General features: G+C 40.6%; 1 protein-coding gene and 1 non-coding gene across 2 annotated transcripts in view; both read left to right on the top strand.

The window, feature by feature from the left end:
- Positions 1–22,370, top strand: part of XKR6 (XK related 6) — a 258,615-nt gene that overhangs the window by 69,516 nt on the left and 166,729 nt on the right. The gene's annotated exons all lie outside the window — the stretch shown is intronic.
- On the top strand, positions 9,477–9,583 carry LOC131762093 (U6 spliceosomal RNA). Its single transcript, XR_009337171.1, has one exon. It is a non-coding gene; the product is annotated as a U6 spliceosomal RNA (small nuclear RNA).

The following is a 22,370-nucleotide window of genomic DNA, read 5'->3' as shown; positions in this document are numbered from 1 at the left end:
ATGACAGCTCATGTTTTCAAGCTTAGGATAGAAGTCATTTCAGAAGCTGAACCGTCAGTTGAAGACTGAAAAGGTGCTACCTGTTAGGAGTACATAGGGAGCCTGTTAAGAGAGTGTGGGGGGAGTAGAAGTCAGGCTGCAAAGAGCTAGGGAGTTAAGGGTGAGAGATGAACACAGTCCCTGGTGCACTTAGGATAAAGCCACAGCCCTCATCGGGCCACGCGAGATGGCTGGCCTGGCTGGTGCCTGTGTGCTCTCCGTCAGGGCCTGTTGACACACTGCCCTTCTTTCTGGTCCTCCCGAGTCGCCGTGTTCTCTGCTGTCCAGCACGTTCACATATCTGGTTCCCTCTGCCTGGAATGCCACTTCTCTTGTTCTTTGCCTGGCCAATTTCTGCTCAGCCTTTAGATCTCATGAAATGTCACTCCTTCCAAGAGACCCCGCCGTTGCTGCTATGTAGGACCACAAATACACAGGTCGTGCGGAATGGCAGCCCAATCTAAATTAAGCCCCCCTAATGATACTGTTATAGACGCCAGTGTTTTTCCTTTGTGTCAGTTAACATTTTGAATCCATACACGTATCAGTAGTCACTTTTCAGGAAATATTTTTGAGTGAATGAACAAATGTAGATCACTCTTCAAAACTGGCATTTTGGCAGTAAAGAAAAGAGGAGGAAGGACATTCTAAGGTCAGTGATGTGTTCAAGGAAATGGATCGTGCCTCAGTCTCAGGATCCTGCCTCAGTCTCAGGATCAGGAAATCTGAATGTGTCTGTCGGCAAAAGGAAAGGAACCATTGGAGGGAAAACAGAAGATGTAAATGAAGGATTAAAATTCCACAGGAGCTGTGTGATAGAGGAAGAGTTTAGCCTTAGAAAGAAGAAGATCCCTGTGTACCCTTAGATAGGCGAGAGAGAAGGGTTTGGAAATTGTAATCTATTAGTGAGGGCTCAAGTAAAATTAATATTAATCTGCTGATGATTTCCACAGCACTTTCAATTATAGTGGCCTAATATCTAAAGAAAAATGCAGGTTGAAAATGTTCAAAATTGTGTACGTGCCAGTGGTTACGCACCATGGCTTCCAGTGAGAAATGATGCGTCGTGACTGTTAGGCCCATTTGCTGTAAACTTTTGAGGGTGGAGGCTCCTGCAAGTGCCAGCATCTAGTTGTGCCAGGGTAGACGTGCCTCCTGGACCTGCTGAATAATTTAGGGATTCTGCCTCTGGTTAGTGCTGATTCGGAACAAATGTGAAAAGGATTATAGAGTTAAGACCATTTTTAAATGGACAAATATTTTTTTTAGCATTGTTTGTTTCTGCCTAGGAGGCTGATTTTCTTCCGTGATGTCTTACTGGGAAGCCTGACCAGTTTCATGTATTGTTTATAATAGTGGGTACCACATAATATAGCAAGACTGTAATTTTTTTAAAAAAATAATTAATTGATTTATTATTGGCTGCGTTGGGTCTTCATTGCTGCACGCGGGCTTTCTCTAGTTGCGGCGAGCGGGGGCTACTCTTCGTTGCGGTGCACGGGCTTCTCATTGCGGTGGCTTCTCTTGTTGCAGAGCACGGGCTCTAGGCGTATGGGCTTCGGTAGTTGTGGCACTCAGGCTCAGTAGCGGTGGCTCGGGGCTCTAGAGCGCAGGCTCAGTAGTTGTGGCGCACGGGCTTAGTTGCTCCGTGGCATGTGGGATCTTCCCGGACCAGGGCTCAAACCCTGCATTGGCAGGTGGATTCTTAACCACTGTGCCACCAGCGAAGTCCCAAGACTGTAATTTTGAAGGAGCTAAGTTTGGAGTCTAAGATCACTGGAGAAGTCCAAAGCAACAACACACTTTTACTGGACTGGCACCAGCTCTCGGATGGGGAGGGTATGGTAAAACAATCAATGACTGACTTTGAGGCACACGTACACTGAGCTATTGGATAGCCCATTAGGTCCTTAAAAGTAAACTCAAAACCTTGCAACCTGCCCCTGGTATATAGGAGTCGGGAGTGAAAGTGTGCTTTGCCTGCCAGAATGTGGTGTGCAGATTTAAGAACATTGGAAGAAGCAAGCGATGGCCAGCTTCAAGAAGCACAGTGCCCAGGACCATGTTGACAGTTTATATCCGGAGTGATAGCTGAGTGCCTCTGTGGTCTTCAACAATTCTCACATTCACAGGGTGGCTCGCAAGACGTGACTCAAGGCTGTAAATTCTTTTCCATTTTGAGAAATTATTAATCCATAGCCTTGAAATGCTGAAATAGGAAAGCATCCTTGAAAAACATTTTAATTGTAATTATTACATATATGACAAAAATACTTTATAAGTAGACAGTCCTTCTCCCCATTCTTACATGTTTTTAGAGTTTCTTAGATAGCTTTTCATAATTTTCGTGTTTTTCCCTTTCTTACTCATACTGCACGCCTTTTAAAAATTATTTTTGAGGGCTTCCCTGGTGGCGCAGTGGTTGAGAGTCCGCCTGCCAATGCAGGGGACACGGGTTCGTGCCCCGGTCTGGGAAGATCCCACATGCCACGGAGCGGCTGGGCCCGTGAGCCATGGCCGCTGAGCCTGCGCGTCCGGAGCCTGTGCTCCGCAACGGGAGAGGCCACAACAGTGAGAGGCCCGCGTACCGCAAAAAAAAAAAAAAAAAAAAAAAAAAAAAAAAAAATATATATATATATATATATATATATATATATATATATATTTAAATGAACATTATATTTCTGTTCAGCAATGTCATCTATGCACTTAGTAATACAGGTATTCCCCAGTTTTCAAAAGTTCGCTTTATGCCACTTCGTTTTTAAGAAAGTCCTACTTTAGTGCCTGTTTTCACTAACCAGAAGAATTCTGAGGAGGATTTTTGCTTTTATGAAAAAAGACAAAAAGCAAAATAGGATTCAGTGTCTGTTTTCCAGCTAGCTGTGAGAGAGGCAGTGCACGCCCAAAGCAGGTAAAGCGGCCCCACTGAGCTCCTTCCCCAGGAACCGCACTCAGCATCCAGCCGCCATAGCTTTGAAATGTGTGAGCATCTGTAATTTATCTCAATTTATTTTGTGCATCCGTTAGCAAGATTGCTTCTTTGCTCTATGCCATTTTGGCTTATGAAGGGTTTCATAGGAACACTGTCCTTTCAGATAGTGGGTGAAGCCTGTATATCTAGGGCACCTCCCCACAGCTATATGAGATGACACATAATTTTTTTGAAACAGCTTCCTTTTGACCGACGTTAGGATTGTTTTCCAGATTTCTTTCTTTCACTTTTTGTATATTAATATTACTGGTGTAGTATTGTCATTATTAAATAGTCTCCCTGTACAAATAATTTTCCTTACATGAAAGAAGAAGTGTAAAGGATCCTAGTCCCAGAAGTCAAATTTGTGGGTTAAAAGCATTTGGGTTTCTACATTTCTATAGATATTGCCATTGTTCTACAAAAATTTAGCACCAGTTTACACCTCTCCCAATGGTAAATTTGAGTACTGCATCCCCCAGATTCTTGATAATCATTCTTCATCTGTTAGTATGTTTTAATTTGCATTTCTTAAGTTTTGAGTGAATTTGAAGGTATTTTCATATGTTTACAGATAATTTTTATTTCTCAGTGAATTGTCTATAATCATTGCCCATTTTCCAGTGTATTGGCTTTTTCTTAGCAATTTGTAAAAACTGTGGATATTAATATTTGATGTAAATATTTACCTTGGTTTATTTGTTTTTGTTTATAATTGATTTTTTTGTTTGGTTTGTCTTTTGTAAAATCAATTGTAACTTCTCTTTGACTTCTAGTTTTTCTTTATATCATAATTAAAGTCTTTCCTGTGTTTCAGAATTTATTTAAAAAATTTAAGTATTTTTATAGTCTCATGTTTTAACTTTAATTGTGGTATACCCAGAATTTGTTTTGGCTTAAGAAATGAAGGTAAAGATTTGGCCTTAAGTTTTCCAAATGGCTAGAGTTTGTCTCAATGTCATTTTTTGGAGCATTTTCCCTTCTTCCTATAGAGTCCTTGAATTTGAGATTTTCTGACTGATAAATGTATTGTATTTGTAGTAACATCTAAACTAAGGGACTGATTTTTATGAGAATGTATTTTACATTGGATGCTCTTGAACATATAGGCATTGTTTTTAAAGAAGTTTGATTCTATGATTTGTTGAAATTTATTTAAAAAAATAAATTTATTTTATTTATTTATTTTGGCTGCATTGGGTCTTCATTGCTGTGCGCGGGCTTTCTCTAGTTGTGGCGAGTGGGGTCTACTCTTCATTGCGGTGCACAGGCTTCTCATTGCAGTGGCTTCTCTTGTTGCAGAGCATGGGCTCTAGCCGTGTGAGCTTCAGTAGTTGTGGCGCACGGGCTGAGTAGTTGTGGTTCACGGGCTCTAGAGCGCAGGCTCAGTAGTTGTGGCGCACAGGCTTAGTTGCTCCATGCATGTGAGATCTTCCTGGACCAGGGCTTGAACCTGTGTCCCCTGCATTGGCAGGTGGATTCTCAACCGCTGTGCCACACCAGGAAAGCCCTGTTGAAATTTATAATTAACTTACTGGCACTCATTGATTTTATTAAACGGGAGACCTCAATGTATCAGTCTTGAAGTGACAAATGGAGTTTTATGATTAATATAACAAGACTGAGTGTAAAATTACTTGCCTTAATAAGCTAATAAAGCATGTCTTCTGAGTATTAAAATCTCACTACTTTATCATTAAAGGTCTTGACCAAAGTGAGAGTAGTGAAAATTGTGGAATTCAAAGAATAGGGTCAAATATTTGTTGTTCTTGCATTCTCTGTGTTGGATGGATTGGTTCAGGGAATATGATAGAACTGTAACTTGTATAACAAAACATACTGTGATTGAAGCAAAGCGGGGAATGAAACTGTGAACATAGTATGGACGAGGATAAAAGTTACTTAAGGGAAAGATCTGAGTTTTGGAGAGGCAGCTACTTTTCGTTTTTTGCCAAAGAATGCTAGCAAATATGAATTGAGAAGAACTGTGGGTTCTCTTTGTTGATGTAAGACACAGATTTGGAATTTACAGAGAAGTGAATGTTTTAGGCTTACAGCAAAAGTGAATCTATCAGTTATTTATGTCTTCTTTGAAATTTATTGCAACTGAAAAAAGCAGGGATCTATGACATACATGATACATTGACTGTTTACAAATCAGACCAGCATGCAGTTTTCCTTGATGAAGATTTGAATGCATCACAATATAAAACTTACAGAATCATCTTATGAACATCAGTGGTAAATGAACTTCAGAGCTTATTGATTTTGTTTTTAGTATTTTCACTTGAGGCAAGCCATAGCCTAAACCTAGATATGACTCAAAACAGTTCTTTTCTTCTTTATTCTAAATACTTAAGTGTAAATTACAGTTTATTCCTCTAAAGTGTGGTTCTGAGACCTAGAAACTTCAGAGTCAAACCATTTAACTTTGTACCAGTTGTCCAGATATTAAACTTAGTTGGAACTCACATGAAAAATGAAGGAAGATAAGCTAACTCAGATGTGTTTATAGACCCTTGATTTAAGACAGAGCTTAAATTGAATCATGTGTTTATATTTTGATATTTTTTGGCAATGTACCATATTCCTACACAAAGAATTTCATTGGTATAGATCAAGCAGAGAAATGAAAAACATTGAACAATGTTAGTATAGACTCTAGTGGTAATTTATGTATTTTATTTAATTTAGTGGACATGTATGAATGGTATAAAAATTTATGAGATACTTGTCTTCATTACAGTATAGTTAAGGCCAACTCTTTAAGTAACTTTGGCAGCAGAATTTCTGATTTTAAATTGTGGCTTCAGGTGAATGAAATACTCTTCTATTAAGTGATTTGAAAGTTTCTTGGCTGACATAACCTTACAGAATAGTCTGAGATGTTTATACTTGGGGGTTGAAACCACCAGTGCTCTCCAAATGAAGGATAATTAATTTCCAGGATTGATGTAGGGTTTTGAAAACACAAGCTTCACGTGGAAAGAGACCAGCTGGTGACTGGCGTTCACTTGCAGCATGGGCGTTGGGCTTCTGAGTGGGTTTTGTTTCCAGTCCTACAGCCTCATTCAGCTGTCGTGTGATACATACTGATCTCCTCCTCTCATGGAAACAGCAATCCTTTTCTTCTGTCCCCTTAGCATTATAGCCCAGACCCGAGACAAAAAGTTAGGAAATAAAAGGCTAGGACCCCACTCGCTGAGGTTTGGAACCATCTTTCATATTCAGCATTTGACTTCCAGTGCTTCGAAACATTCGATATTTGTGGAATGAGTGAATGCTCACTTTGTAGAAACAGGTTAATTTTCACTTGCTACTAGCATTACTGTTGGAACTAGGAGTTCTAAGTACACAAAATGTGTTTCTTAGGGCCAGATCATTGTTCTGGTTCAGCGTTACACTTTACTTTCTTGCCTTGGTTTATGTGTGTAAAGAAGTGCTACGTTGCTGTTTAACATCATTAGCTTTATTCACGATACTGTTATATTTAACTCTGTAAGAAATAAATAAATGTTTCATAATCTCAGGAGATGAATAAGCTATTACTCTGGCTTTGTTGAACCACCTTGGAATTAAATTGTCGTTATTGTTACGCCCAGCAAGCTGACAGGCTAAGAAGAGCACACTTTCTATATAAAGGTTGTGGTACTCTGGATGGAAATGTGCACATTTTCATTTTTCTGAGATTAATAATGCCTTCTAATGTGTTACATTTTAGTGTCATGTTCGAGGTTTCATTTCATGACCATTTGTTCATTCACATGTATTTTTATTTTTAGCTCTAAGCGAAAGACATGAGGCCTAAGACTGAAATGAGGTTGTTTTGAGGCCATCTGATTTCTGGCTAGAAGGTGTGCGATCGCCTCGTCCTGAAACCACTGCAGACAGAATGGTAATGGCAAAGCCTGAGACAAAGAGAGGCCTTCATGTTTTTCCATGTCTCCTCTCCTACCCCAATTCCTTTCTTTTTAAACTGAAAATTTTAAGTTGTGAACAAAAGGTATTAAACAACATGCTGCCATTCTAACTAAACTGGTTCACGTGTTTAATAACAAAAGGATTAATTATATAAAACTACATATTAATTAAACCTTTTAGACTTGTTTAAACATAACTTTAAAAAAAATGAGCTCTTGTGAGCTACTTAAGTAACAACAAAATATTTATTATACGAAAGCACCTGAGCCTATTAGGTGTTTGCACATTGAAATAATGTTTTTCCTTTGAAAACCAATACAGCTTGCTCTTAACATGGACTACGGGCTTAATAAGGTTTTCAGAGTAGGAAGTAAGGATTCTTGCCACAGCTTTGCTTTTCTGTCATAAAGAATTTTAATGTTTTATGTATGTGTGTGTTTTTTGCTGTTTACTTTTTAAAAGGTAAAGTGCCCATTAAGAATGTTAGTTGTATCAGTTAAACTCTGCTCTAATTATTACATGTATCTTAGTTCCAAATATATTTTATAGTTGAAGATAACAGCACTCTGTTATAGTAAAACATTTTTCAGGGCGTGTAGTGGCTCTCTTTATTTATTAAGTTTATTCCAGCGGACCATGTCCTGTTAAATGTGTTGATACAGCGGTGCTTATAAGGCGATCACTATCCCTCCACCCCTCCACCCCCCGCCCCGAACAGAATTTCAGTAGATTCTTTGCTCAAGTTCAAATTTTATACTAAGCCACTTTTTCAGAAGAAGCGGCTCTTCATATTATTTCATTTCCTGTACTACATGTAACAGTATTAATAGCACAAATAATATTATAAATGTACTTATATATTAGTCTAAATTATGCATCAGTTTGTTTAATTGATGAGGTGCTGAGAAAATGAAATTGTCATCCTATTCCAGAGAGTCATGCAGAGGGCAAATGCTGAGGAACTGACAACAATACGAATTATTATTATTTTTTTAAGTCATGCTTATTTTCATGTTCTCTTCTAGAGGCTCAGTTGTAATATAGTTCTGAACATCACCTCATTTCCTTACAAACAGTGTTTTCTTAAAAACAGTATTACAAATAGTATTTTACTGACAGTGTTTTCTCAGATGTTGAGAGTGACTTAAAATTTATAAAATATATTCTTCTTATTCATGTATGTGACTTTCTGTGATAATAGACTTATTCACATGTTATGTAAATCCAGGCACTGTTTTGGTTGACCGGAGTGCAATGACTATACATCTGCGACCTCCATTTATACTTAGATAATTCAGCCTGGCCTTGTTCTAAAGAAAAGCAATGTACAATAGGTTGTTGCCTTGTTTTATCTTATCTCTTAATTTGTTGTTTTACTCTTCTTTTGGAGATCTGAACTCTGAACTCCTGATTTTCTATGGAAAAATTAAATAGGCTGGTCTAAATAGCATGGTTTTTAAGCCTGTAAGTTAGAAGAATTGTTCATATAGTTCATTTTTGTGTATTAATGTTTTAATGAGAATTACTGATTATTTTTATTTTTAGAAATTCTCATTTCTTGTATTTTCCCAGACAAAATTGTTTTTCTTTTTCAAATAAAGCCTATCTAGATTGACCCTTTTTGAGGTTACAAGAACTTGGAAGGTCATCTTATTTCATGTGCTAAAAGTTAATGTAATAGAAGCACAGAGACTTTAACCACTGCTAACTGGCTAAAACATAGTTTCTAAAGGTATGAGTTACGTAAGAATGAAATCAGTAATTTCATTTATGCATCTGAATGTCTGTTACCTTAATGGTAGCTTTTCAAAGAAAATAAAGACAAATCTAATACCATCTTAAAGCCTGAAGCTGTAAATATGAAGATATTTTGACCCAGTAAATATTTAAATAGGTAATGTGTATGAGTATAGTTTAATATTTATTTTGTTATAAGTAAACTGCCGTGTTATTAAGCAAAACTTTAATATTAGACTTACAAGCGTATAACTGTAAATGAGAAAAAAATTGACTTTAAAATGTTTTGAAAATTATGAAAGTAAATATTGACCTTTTCTAAGAAAGTCTTTTTTCCTTTTGACATTGTTTAATTTTTTTTCCTTTTTGTTTTTTAGGTTTGCAATTTTTTTTGGTGATGGCATGTTCAGACTCTTGGATCCCTAAGTTGAATATGTTGGAAATATTTAGGAACTCTGGAAATTGTTGTTTTTGTATATATAATGACTTTCTAAGTGAACCAATAGATTTAATAAAAAGTATATAAAAGAATAGGCATTATAATTTTGTATTTCTAAGTTAGCATGCATGTCTCAAATTCTCAGCTATCATTATTAGTGTCATACTCTGGAGACAGTTATCTTTTGAAGATTTGGGGGCTCTCATGGACCTCATATTTTCCCAGGCAGTTTATGTAATCAATCCTCCCATGCCAATTTGGTCAGCTTCTTTGCCTGCCTACCTTGTAGCGTAGATCAGAGGTAATTACCTAGATCAGAGGTAATTCTTGATCATGAGGAGAGAAGATAAAATAATCATCAGGTGAGTGCTCACTTCGGCAGCACATATGCTAAGATTCGAACAATACAGAGAAGATTATCATGGCCCCTGTGCAAGGATGACATGCAAATTTGTGAAGCGTTCCATATTTTTTTATTAATTAAAAAAAATCATCAGGTGACAGTCCTAAAGGTAGTAATTACAGAACTTCAACCTGGAAATGGCCTCAACATGGTCTATATCAGAATATGCAAATTCTATCCGATATATCCAAATACATTTGTGGCAAAATGCTGCCAATTTTCAAGTTAGATATTATTATGTGGGACGGAAGTGCCAATGAGGAGGGAAAGGAGCTGCTCAGTTCCACCTCCTCCTCTTTCCCTGTTGTCGAGTGAATAAATTTGGAAAGGAAAATGCCAAGAGGTAGACTGTGTGAATGAAAAGAAGGAACAAAACCTGACTTTCCAAGAAGGACTGTTTCCCTTAAAAAATTGAAAGTTGCCTGTATTCTATGTACACTGTTTTAAAACTATAGGCTACTTTCATGTAGACCCAGAACGTGAACTAGGTCATTCTTGACCCTGGAAATGGGTGGAGAGGTATTTGACAGGAGAGTCAGTGCCTGGGGGACTGGAGTTCCATTATTGGTGGTTATCTTCTCTGGCCTGTTCCTGCTGGGATTGGGAACTTGAGGAACATTCTGGGTGGGTAGTTATTTTGATGGTCAAATATGATTGCCTCCCTATCCTTTTGACCAAAACTGGAGAAAGATTGATTTTTTTTTTTTTAAGACATTATTCAGAGCAACTTGAAAAAGGATTAAAGGGAAAGGATAAGTAGAATTCAGGGAACTATAGAGATTGAGTGGGTAGCTCAGTAGGATGTTAATTATTTGTTTATTGCAAGTTTTATTATTGGTAGATTATCCAGTAATACAGAAATTGGTGTAGAACGAAAGTTTCCATAACATTTCTATTAGAAGGCATTTAGAAGCTAAATAAACTACCCTGTAACCGCACCCTCCCCCCTTCTCCCTTGCTTTACTTGGTTAAAGAGGAATTGGCTGATATATACTTAATAAATGGCACAAGGAAAACATCAGATAGATTTTTTAAAAATCAAGTTATATTTTAATCTAAATGTGTTGCCTATTTAGCTGCCTTCCCATTACAACTGGCTTTTACAAAACTCTCTTTCTGTGATACTTTTGTCAATAGAGGTGTTTCCTCTTAGCCAATTCTAGCTACAGTATTGACCGGGCCTAGGCATTTGATATACCCTAAAGGAATTAGGCAGGAAAAAACTTGGTCCCTACTGGAATGAATATTTTAAAGACCTTCTTAGATTCTGTGAACACCGTGAGTACAAATGAAAGAGACCCAGGAGAGGGGAAAACTTAAGAGCCTAAAAATAAAAATGATGGTGGGGATGGGGGTGGGGTGGTAAGCTCTTCTATAACTAAGCTAAGGTGCACTAAGGGCAGGGAATTAGCTTCCTGGAGGTTATGAGGTAGCGTGTGAAATCCCTTGGACAGGAGGCATTCCGAGGTTAATTTGGGTACTTCACAGCGGCATGCCCCGCAGTATTTTAAGGATAGTGGCAGGTGATCTTGGGAAATATCAGTGCATTTCCTGACAGTGAGTTTGATTTTATTCTGGTGTGTTATGAATGGGCATGTAGCTCAGAGATTAGCTTACTTCAAAATCAATATCTTAAATATTAGAGAAAATATTATAAAAATGGGTCTTCGTCCCTGCTGTATAACTTTAGAAAATAATGCAGAATACTGAACATAGTAGAGGATTGATGGCATGAGTATAATCAGTATTTGATGGTTGCTTTCTAGAAACTTCTAAATAAAACCTAAATTTGTTTAAAGTCGTACTACAGTAGCATTTCTAGTGTGTATGTCTCATGGGAAGGTCTCTACCTTCTTGGATCACTGCACTTCACGGCCTTGCACTCACTGTGAGGATTCAGAAATGGACTCAATTACCCCGGGATGATTAGATCTTTGGGTACAATCAGGACATAGGGGCACACAGAGAACGTGAGCCTTGAACGATGGCTACTTGTATTTTGGAAGCTTTAAACCCCATCTTGAAAACCGGCAGAAAGCTATGGATCGTTTCCCCAACAAAACTGCAATTTCTGAGGGTAGAGGGACGGCCCTTGGTTGTCATTCAGGATGCCCTGATCTAAAAGACCATCTTCATTTTACTTCTGACCTTGCTGCAGCTTTGTTGTCACTGTCCATCTGTAGTTCTCTGTCACCTTTGAATGGAGCGCCAGATCCTGAAGGACGCTTACTGCCTTACACACTGAACTGAAGCCACAGTCCAGAGCTTTGTGATGTCATGGAGCAAAAACTCTGCAAAGGGCTGCCCCAAAGGTGCAAATGGTAAGAATAGGGCCTGAGGCATGGGACAGCCCTCCTATAGGTAGTACCTACCTCCTACTGGTTTAGGGGCATTTATTTCATAGTCAGTTGAAGATTAATGTTTCGTTTTTTTAAAATGAGAGTATTTCTCCTAAAATTTTTAATCATTATAAAGGTGTCCTACCTAAATGTAACTTTTTTTCTCATGTTTTAGGATATCACATTCATGGTGTGAAATGTGTACTTCAAATTAACATAATGACTGGAAATTCGGGATTCTGTTATTTTGTGACTCTGAAATTTGTAGCACATTTTCAGGAAAATTGTTGAGATTCCTAGATATTTTGTTCTTTATTCCTTTCGAGTTGCCTGCGTGTGTGATTATTTCTGAATTTTATTAATCTATTTGTAACTTTAGAGAAAACTGCCTTCAGTTCATATTTTGACACAGAAGGGGATGCTTTGATTTATCTTATTAGAAACGTGTTTTGACAAAAAATTCCATTTCTCTAGTCTCCATTTTGGAATCTCAGATCAACTGCTTGTTATGGCATTCATTGGGACTTTTCTGCAAAATACAGCTTCACGGAGAAGGTCATCCTTGAAAAATCAAGAAATCTGAAGGAAGTAATGTTGGGGCCGAGTAAGAAAGATGGAAGATCCTCATCAGATTACAGCACAGCACGCTCTGGAAACATCTTAGACTTCACTGCTTTTGTACGTGAAACATAATTTGAATGTCTTTTATGAATTGGACCTGTAGACAGATAACATATATCTTGAATGTAAGAAAAACACAACTCTAGCCTCTAAAACACTGCCGTCAGTACAGTCGACTCTTGAGCGTTCACACTGGTGGAGGGAGCCTTGGTCCTTCAGCTTGACTAAAGTTAGACATCATGTGTTCCGATTCAGAGGTGTTTCTGTGTTCCTTTTGGAATATAGTGTTTGGACTTTTACAACATGTGCCTCCCAATTTCACCTGCCCTGAGAGAGGAGCCTGAGTTCATCTGTGCCCAGATGCCTGGTCTCCATCCTTTTTTTTTTCCGTACCGTTGACCTAAATGTGGGGAAAGCGTTGAGCACATAGGATTCCAAAATTGATCAGAATCTGTTAAATCTATCCACTTCTCCTTCCCAGGTAACTTTATTCCATTTGCTTTTCAGCTCTTCTAAATGTTGCCCAATTGTGGCCCCTTTGTCCTAGGTCAGAGGATAGAATTATAGCAGCACCGTCCGGGCTTCTTCCCTCTTGTTCTGTTTTGTTCTGCCTGTGACGGGAGGTTTCCGTTGCTTTCCTCTGAAGGAGTCTACTTGTGTCCTTGCATTTCCATCTCCCTCCCTGCCTGCGGGGAAATAGAATAGATCCAGACTTAGCAATCTTGGCTCTCTAAGGTTTGCCTATAAGAGTTCATAGTATTGTATTTAAAATAGAGCTTTTTAGCCGTGGTGTTGACAGGTGTCTCCATTGGGCGTCTACTCTGTGCTGATGCTCAGCTGGGTGTGGCTGTCCGCTCTTTCCCTCACCACCCAGGCCCCTTGAGGCCAGGAGTGAACCCTCACCCTGCCTCGGGCACAGCATGAGCCAGAAGTGACTTCTCTGTGAGCTTGCCTAGGCCCTGGAGTCACGAGTTTATGAGCTAGTTGAAGAGATCCATATGTTTTCCCCCAGATGCTAGTAAAACAGATCATGTGCAGAGAAAATGATCACGTCAGTGAGATTTTTGAAAGCAAGATTTGTCCAAAAATATGCCAGATTTGGGGTTAACCTACATGAACCCACATTGACCATCCAGGTATGTCTCACTTTAAAAAAAACACAAAGTAACATAACCCTTAGAAAATATTACCAAATTATCCTGACATTTTCAAAATGTGATAGTACTCTAAACAGTTTTTTTTTTTACAAGTAGCTTTCAGAAACACGTGCAAATGTGTTTTGTGTAAAGGAGTATATACTGTATATAATATTCTGACTCTTGCTGTAATAAAATTAAACAGTCTCATTATTTAAAGCCTAAGAGTTTGAAATTATTTTTTTGAGTAAACTTTTACAGCATACAATACTATGTTTCCTTCTCATGGAATGTACAAATATCCGTAGAAGCTGCTCTTGTGTGTTTGTTTTCCGCATATTCCGCATAAAATAAAAATATTGTAAACAGGGTCCATGTCTCCAGTTAGAGTTTCCAAACTTTTGGCTGTAATTACCAAATGTTTGGGATTGGGCTGGCTGGAAATGCGTATCAAGTATTTCTGTGTATGCAGCAAACTTTGTCCAAATAAAGTAGCTTTGTACTCTGTAGGAGCTTTTAGTAATGATACTTTTGTTAAATAAAATATGTGAGTTAAAGGAAAGGACATGAACAAAAAGATCTGTAAATGTGATGGTCTAAATTAATGGTTTGTGACCATTTTCTATCCAAGTTAACAGCAGTAGCAAGTCAGTAGGAATGGGGTGGAGGTGGCATTTGTAGTTTGAAGGGAGAAGGACGATCCCCATCTGGAATTAGCAGTGGTGTGGGTCAGTGTGTGTAAGCTGTGACCCGTGGACCCTGAATGCAATGTCAAGCTTGGTACTAGAAGTCTATCCTCACAGTTCCTGAACGAGCAGCAGGGGAAGGGTGTTGATCTGAGGCAAAGTAGGAAAAAGAAAAGCAAAGACAGTGTAAGGACTTCAAAATATTTTTTCAGTTAAAAAAAAAAAAATGTCCGTTAAACTTTTATGCCCTCCTGTCTACTGTATGCCCTTATTTGGTGAAAAGGAAAAGCTTGCCATCCCAAGTTAGTTCTCTAAAGATATTAAAAAATTTTTGTATTGGTCTGTGAAATTGGAAGGCTGGGAGCTGCTACTTCTTGGAATGTTAATTCCAATATTCTGTGCAATATTAGCATATTAAGGTCCCAGTTGTATATCCCACAACCCATAACTCATAGGACACCGATTAGGGTGCCAGAGAACAGTTTGGGAAGGTGTAGATAGATACATACTTCAGCACTGCTGTGTCATGGGGGTCATTTTCATAACCTTATTATGGGTAGCAGTTAAAAGGATAGCTGGTATCCTGTGTCAACCAGTGGTTGTCTGGAAATCTCTCAGACAACTTGCCAGTAGTTTTGTGTGAAAATGAACTGATAATGCAAAGATCTGCTACAATACAAACTTTGAGGAAATCCTTTTTACTGCTTTGCAGATGATTTTTCAACCTGTGAAATAGTCACCAGCATGCAGGAAATTCTACACGAATATGACCAGGAACCATGCAGTGGTTATAACATTTTAATTTCTGCTTATCTCTAATATTAAAGTTCAAGATTGAATAGTCTTGTGTGACCAGACTACTTTTATTAATTAGCTTTAAAAGAACCGGAGAAGAGAATCCCGGAGAAGGAGCCACTAAGGATGACTCCGAGATGTGTTTGGGCTGTAGGGTGAACACCTTCATCTTCCCCCACCGGAAGGGCGTTTTTCAGAAAAGTATAAGCCACACAATACCAATTTTTATGTCTCGTCTACTTATGTGCTAGCCACTCTGCTAGGTGACATACATATGTGTGTGTGTGTGTGTGTGTGTGTGTATATATATATATATATATATATAAAATGTGTGTCAAGGAGCAAATTTCCAAGAAAGATACTGAGATTTCTTCCTTTGGCAGCTTTAAGATGAAGGTCGGTATCCTTCCTGAACAGGTGCTTATAGGCAAGTTCAAACGAAGTCAGTGATCTCTAGTCATGGTTTACAGTACTCCAAAGTACCTCCCTTTATCTCCAGGGATGTTGCAAAATTCTCACTGAGTTGCTCGTTAGGGAAAGCTTGTCATATTCTATGTTAAGTGTTTTCCTTAGAGACTTTTTCTTAGGAGACCCAACTTTGAGTTATTAAACCCAGGGCTATGATGAGTGAGGCAGACACCTGCTTTCTGTATTCACTGGAACTCGAAAGCAAGAATGAAATTACTAAATAAGATGAAATTGGTTTGAGAGATATTTTGGACTTCATTTGCTGTATGCAGTACGTCCATTCCCAAGGGTGGAAAACAGCAAGAGTTTTAAATTTCTCAGTACTGGAAGGCACTACTTTCCCATTAAAATTCTGGATTAAATATTTTGAGCATTCTTAATTTTGTAGCAGAGAAAGGATAATTGATTGAAACCATTTCACCTCAAATATGACCCCCAATTTTGGTAGATCTGCAGTTTTGTATTCTGAAGAGAAAGCACACGTTTCTTATTATGGGCCTTTGATAACATAGATGTAAATCCGGAATTTAGTTTTTTTCTCTCATCAATATCTCAGTCTTGCTCCAAACCAAGTAACAGTTTTAGTCAAATAATACCACAGGAACTTTCCCTTAGGAATTAGGACTTTCTTTAGCTCTTGAGTTACTCTCAGAGGCTTCTCCAGGCCCCATTTTGACCTTAGAAAACCACATCACAGAATGAGTTATGCAATTTTCAAAGCCCCATTTGCAGAATCTGCTAGCAAATGTTAAAATATTCACATCATTTTAGGCTAGTTTTCCCACTTTAAAAAGGGAGGGGTTATTCTTCCTAAGTACCAGGCTAAAGACAGGTGAATGGGTGGTTCTTGGATCTCGTTTGGGACCCCCCTGGTTCTTGCTGGCCCTGATTCAGCAGGACTCCCCCTGGTGTTGGGGCTGAAGGCCATGGCTGGATTTTAGGAGGTCTGAGGCAGGTGTTGGAGCATGGCTTTTCACATCTACCACCATAAGCAGTTCCTGTTTGCTTGTTTTATAACATCCTTCCAGGAAGTCATTGTAGCAAATTGTTGTTTCTCCCTGCCTCTAGATTATTTAGATTAATGTGGTTAAATTGAGATTAAGAAGTAGAGTTAATTCAGTGGTTGCCATTTCCTCTAAAAAATTGCCATCAGCTGCTGATCTAGAATTCCACCTTCCATGTCCTAAATTCTGATCAAAAAATTATCAATTTGGTCTGAGTACCGTGGAAAACTTTGTAATAGCCCTTTCTCTTATCTTTCCATTCTTGGTCTCCTGCCCCGCAGATCTTTCTGGCTCACTACCAACTTTTGGTAGTGAAGTTGATGAGCCCCTTAAGGATTTGAAATTTAGAGCAAGAATCAGAGGTGATAGGAGGGAAGTGGCACAGGGATGGGTAAAAGTTCTTATTAAAGTGCAGCAAATACTGGATTAGGATACAGTTATCACTGGTTTATCAGTATGTGTTTATGGCCAAACAGCTCAGAGCTGAGTACTGCACCTTAACTCTTGCCTCTTCCAGTTCTGTTTTTGTCCTCATCGTCCTCCTGCTGATGGAGACTTGAATCCTCATAAATGAAATGTCTGAGCACTGGATTACCCTGGTGCCCAGCCGGGCATCAAGTGGGCAGAGTTTCTGCATCCTTAGCCGAGTCAATGGAAAGGCCACGTTTCTCAACAATTGGAAGTTGTCGCTTGCCAGTCTTGTTTCCTGTTTTTTTCCCCACCTCTTTCAGTACGAGAGTCTCCAGCAAAATCATTTCCTCTTAAAAGCTATTCCCGTAGGGGATTTTGAGAAGCGCAGTACAGTTTGGACATGGTACCTAAGTAAGTCAGTCATTCCTCCAACATACTGGACGCTTACCGTGTTCTGGTCTCTTGGAAAACAGAACACGCAAAGCGTGGAGTTTACATTCTGGCAGAAGTAAACAGACACAAGTAAATTATCACACTGTGGAATAAATAGAAAAGAGAGAGAATGTGCTGAGGACCCTGGTGAGGGGTGGAGGGGTAGGTGTCAGTTTTCAAACAGGGAGATCAGAGGCGACCTCCCTGGAAAGTGTGATTTGGGAAGGACGATGTTTGTAGTAATTGGAGCTGAGCAACTGGTTTATCTTAAGGAAGAGAGAAAATATTGAAACATTTCCAACAATTGTGTATGGCTTTTCTTGCCACTCCTTGATCTATGCTAGAGGCTTGCACTGCATCTAAGACCAGCTGTGCACATTCTTGTTTCTGCCACTGTCATTCCTTTTGCCCAGAATCTTCTTTCCCAGGATCCAGCCCAGAAGGCATCTACATGATGTTATTTGTGGAGATAGGCAAGGTCATAACAAGCTGGACTGCATGGCAGAATCTGACACTGAGATTGCTGAGGGCCCACTAACAAAGGATGGGCTTTTAGAGGGGGCCCCAGGGGCCACATATTTTGCAAGGGGGTTAGAAGTACAGGCCAGGCTGAGCAAGGTCAAACTCAAGGGTGGTGAAAATGAGACAGATCATGGAGGACCCCAAATGCCATGGAGGGAGTAAGGGTTCGGTTCTACAGGCATCAGGGGACCACTGCTGTCCTCTGGGGCTTCTCCCATGTGGGATTTTCCACTGAGTATAGCAAAGATTCATTGGCTCTTGGGGGTTCGCAGTTTATAATCTCTGGCAAGTGAGGAATGGAGAAGGTGGTTAGTAGTAATTTCCTCTCTTCCATCTCTCAGTACCTGTGTTTCCAAAAGCCTATAACTTTTTCTTCTCATAAAAAGCATATGATTTGTAAAAATTTCAACTGGCATAGAAAAAGAAAAAGCAGAGCTCACCATCTCACTGCTATTAATATCCTGATCACCGTCAGTTTAGACTTCTTTCTTCTCAGGAGTATACAGTATTTGCTAACAACATCCTTTGTAATGGGTGCTCCATGCAGATTTAACCAACACTATTGCTGGAAGTTGAGTGGTTTACGATTCTCATTATTCAGGTTCTTTTCAGTTTTCACCCTTATAAACTCAGTTTCAATAAATAACCTTCTGTATAGTATCTGCGCTAACCCAATCATCTCCTTGGTGTAAATGATGGACAATTCCAAAAATGGGGATGCTTGCAACTGACATACAAGATATTAGGATTTTGTGCTGTAAGATGATACCTGGGAGCAGACTGTGTGTGTGGGTGTGTGGGTGGGTGGCTGCGTGCGTGCGTGCGAGTGCGTGTGCGTCTGCGTATGTGCGTGCGTGTGCGTGTGCGTGCGTGCGTTCGTGCGTGCGTGCGTGCCTTGCGTATGCGTGCGGGCATGTGCGCGTGCCTGCTCTTTCCTGTGCACCTCAGCGACGGCTTACGTCTTCAGACCTGCGTGGTGACAGCAGCAGGTGGGTTGAGGGCGGTGGCGCGGAGGGAACCGCGTCTCGTGTCACCTCGCGGTGGGGACACCTGTGGCTCACGACGCGCGTCTGCAGCCGCTTCCAGAGCCCTGACTCGCAGGCCGCGGCCCGCAGAAGCCTTGGGTATGTAAGTGCTTAGCCCGTATCGTAGCCGGACTCGGGACTTTCTAGCTTCTTCCCATGAAGCTCCTTTGATTCCACGGTTTACCGTTCTCATTAGGCGGATCAAAGAGACAACATATTTTCCTAGGAAGTTGAACATCCTACCGCGAAGCCCCGATCTATTTCTCAGTGTAGAAGTCTTTAGGAGAGTAACGCACACTTAAATGTGTTACTTTATTTCTTTCTGGGAAATGTCCCCTCTGGAGGTGGTCGAATTGGATTACTCTATGGGTCTTCTGTCTATGCCATCCTCCACAGCCACTTCTCATCTTCAAGGTTTCTAGATGGTTCCTAGATTGAGCCATTGTGCACTAGACAAAATGAGCAGAACTCAAGGAGTCCAGGACTCAGAGCCCTGTTACATGGAGGGTTTGGCTTAGGGTTGAAGTCATAAGGTCTATTCCTTCTTCTTAAAAATGGGTGCTACTGGGACTTCCCTGGTGGCGCAGTGGTTAAGAATCCGCCTGCCAATGCAGGGGACATGGGTTCGAGCCCTGGTCCGGGAAGATCCCACAGGCCGTGGAGCAACTAAGCCCGTGTGCCACAACTACTTAGCCTGTGCTCTAGAGCCCATGCTCTGCAACAAGAGAAGCCACCGCAATGAGAAGCCCGTGCGCTGCAACAAATACCTGACGCAGCCAAAAATAAATAAATTTACCAAAAAAAATGGGTGCTACTTAAAAACCATAGCTGTGTCACCTGTTCTGCTCATCGGGCAGCCCCGTTGGTGTTTACCACTCCTTTCCATCTCAGGGCCTTTGCCGTCGCTGTTCCCTTTGCCTGGTAACGTGCCCGCAGGGGCTCACAGAGCTCCCCGCCTTGCTTCCGTTAGCTCTCTGTAAATTGTCTCCTCATCAGATGTGCAAAGCAGCGTCTCTGGTATTAGCTCTCTTATTTCCTGCTAGCAGCTATCGCAATCTGGCATGAAAGACTTGTCTCCTCCACTAAGCCATAAGCTCAGAGAGGGCAAGGTCTTTGTTTTGTTCCTGGATGTTTCCTCAAAACTAGAACGACACCTGACATATGTTAGAAACTCAGCAAATACATAGTATGTGAAGGCGTGAATGAATGAATCCCCCACTGCTCCCACTTTGGGAGTTGTGAAGAAACTTGGAGCTTTTAAAGGCTCTGGAAGAAAGCAAAAGGCTTACAAAAAAGTCCCAGCTGCCGTAGAGGAGCCTCGGGGCAGGGTCCCCAGGCGGAGCGGCCTGGCCAGCAGGTCGCTCTGCCAGGCCGGTCCGCTTCCGGCCCCTTCTCTGCCTGAATGTTCCCTTGCAGCCAACAGTCCCCCAGCTGGATGGTGGCGGTGCCTTTAGAAAACGTTTTAATGGATGACTGCATTCAATAGATACTTTCTGGGCAGCAGCCTATGGTGCCAGGTATCGTGCTGGAGGCCAGGGTTACAAAAGTCATCTGGACAGACTCACTGAGCCTGCAGTTTTTCAGGGTGTGAGTTTGGTTGGACAAGACTGCCCTTCTGCCCTCCTCACACTAAGAGAAGAGCTCTGAGGGAGGGCAGTTTTGTTCAGCGGGAGGGGGGCTGTAATGTGGAGCCGGGTGTGCATGAGGAGGTGGTGGCTGCCCATGTGGTTGTGTGGTCCTTGTGCAGGAGAAGGGCACAGGTGGGAGGAAGACAACATGACCGGCCTCAGGGTTTGCTTCGACCCCCCATCCCCCAAGCCAGGGGCCCAGGGGAGAGGAGGAAGCTCGCAGTATGGCTGTTTTCTCCTGCGAAATTCTTACGCCCACCACTTTCCAGCTTATACTTCTACAGACGAAATTCTGAAGCTAATAATGATTTTAAATATTTCTATGGGTGAATGTTCTAGAAAGTTCCTAGGCCAGAAAGTCTATTTAAAAATGACTTTCGAAACTATGAATTTGTATTTCTCCTCCCACTTAAGAGTCAAGAGGAACAAAGAAGACTGTTCCTCCAACAATATGAATAGACTGAAATTTAAGGGAACAGGATTTCTAAGTGATTTTGCTCACTTGTTCAAGCATAAGTAAATAATCAATCCTTCAACTACTCTAAAGGAGGTAACTTGAACTTTTCTGTAAGGAATCTTTAACTGAAAAGGAACGTAGTACAAACATGCATGACCATGGAATCCAAACTGTAAGTGACTCGGAGATGAGCATGGAGACAGAATTTCTGTCTTCTAGTTAGGAAATTACTGAAATACTGTTCTCCGGTATTTAGACATTAGAACACATAAAATTCTAAGGATGAGAAGTACACATGACATTAATAGCATCAGGAAAAACCATAGACAGGTAAAAATAGGACCTCATTTTCATCCTGTCCGCTGGGTCCTCTAGATCACATTCCAGCTTTCAGAAATAACACCCAGCTCAGTCCTTCTCAGTGCGTGTGTGTGTGTGTGTGTGTGCGCGCGTGCACGACTTGGGTACCTAGTTCAATTGCAGATTCGGATTCATTGTTTCTGGAGTGGGACTTGAGATTCTGCTTTTCTAACAGGCTCCTTGGTGAAGCCAGTACAGTTGGTCCACAGATCACACAGAATAGCAAGACTCTTGCTTACCAAGAACTTTCACAAGCATTTGTCCATGGAAACTTTGTAACTACCCTGTGAGTTGAGCAATGCTGGTGCGGCCTCCTTTTACATATAATAAGACAGGTTCCAAGAGGTAGAGTGGCTGAAGCTGTGTTAGAACCCAGGTTTTCTAACTCCTCATGGAGTCTCTTAGGCTCGTTCTAATTTAGTTGTTGCATCATGAATATAGAACAGGGTGGAACAGGGCGGGGGTGTGGAACTAAAATACCATTTTTGGAAACCCAGTAGAGAAAATAACGCGGAATTTTATTACAACAGTGGTGTCTCCTGAGGTCTCCTGAGCGGCGCTGATGGACTAGGGGGGTATCAAGGTCGTCATGTGTGAGTTCTTAGACTTGACATTGGTAGGCAACAAGGAGACACAGCAGATGGCGAGCGCCCTGATGGTGACAGACTTAACTGTCTTTGGGAAAACCGGATTTACCTTGACTAGAGGCTGCCTTCCACATTCCAGATGGAAGTAGAGCTCTAGGGCTCAGTGGCGTTGATTCAGGGAGCACTGTACTTGTCACATGGGGCAAAGGATGTGCAAATCCTGTGCAAGTGGGCTCAGTCTCACTCAAGATTTGCTGACAGGAAACACAGTGTCTCTACCTCAGCTAGGTTGTAATTGGTCTTAAGATAACTTTCAGTAAGGTCTTGACTATGCTTATTCTTCATATGGATTATGCTGAGAAATCACTAAATATTGTCAAACAGAG

Source organism: Kogia breviceps, chromosome 8, assembly GCF_026419965.1.
Source record: "Kogia breviceps isolate mKogBre1 chromosome 8, mKogBre1 haplotype 1, whole genome shotgun sequence".
In the NCBI taxonomy this organism is placed as follows: domain Eukaryota; kingdom Metazoa; phylum Chordata; class Mammalia; order Artiodactyla; family Physeteridae; genus Kogia; species Kogia breviceps.
Note: the sequence above shows the minus strand (reverse complement) of the source record. Positions and strands in the feature narration are given on the sequence as shown.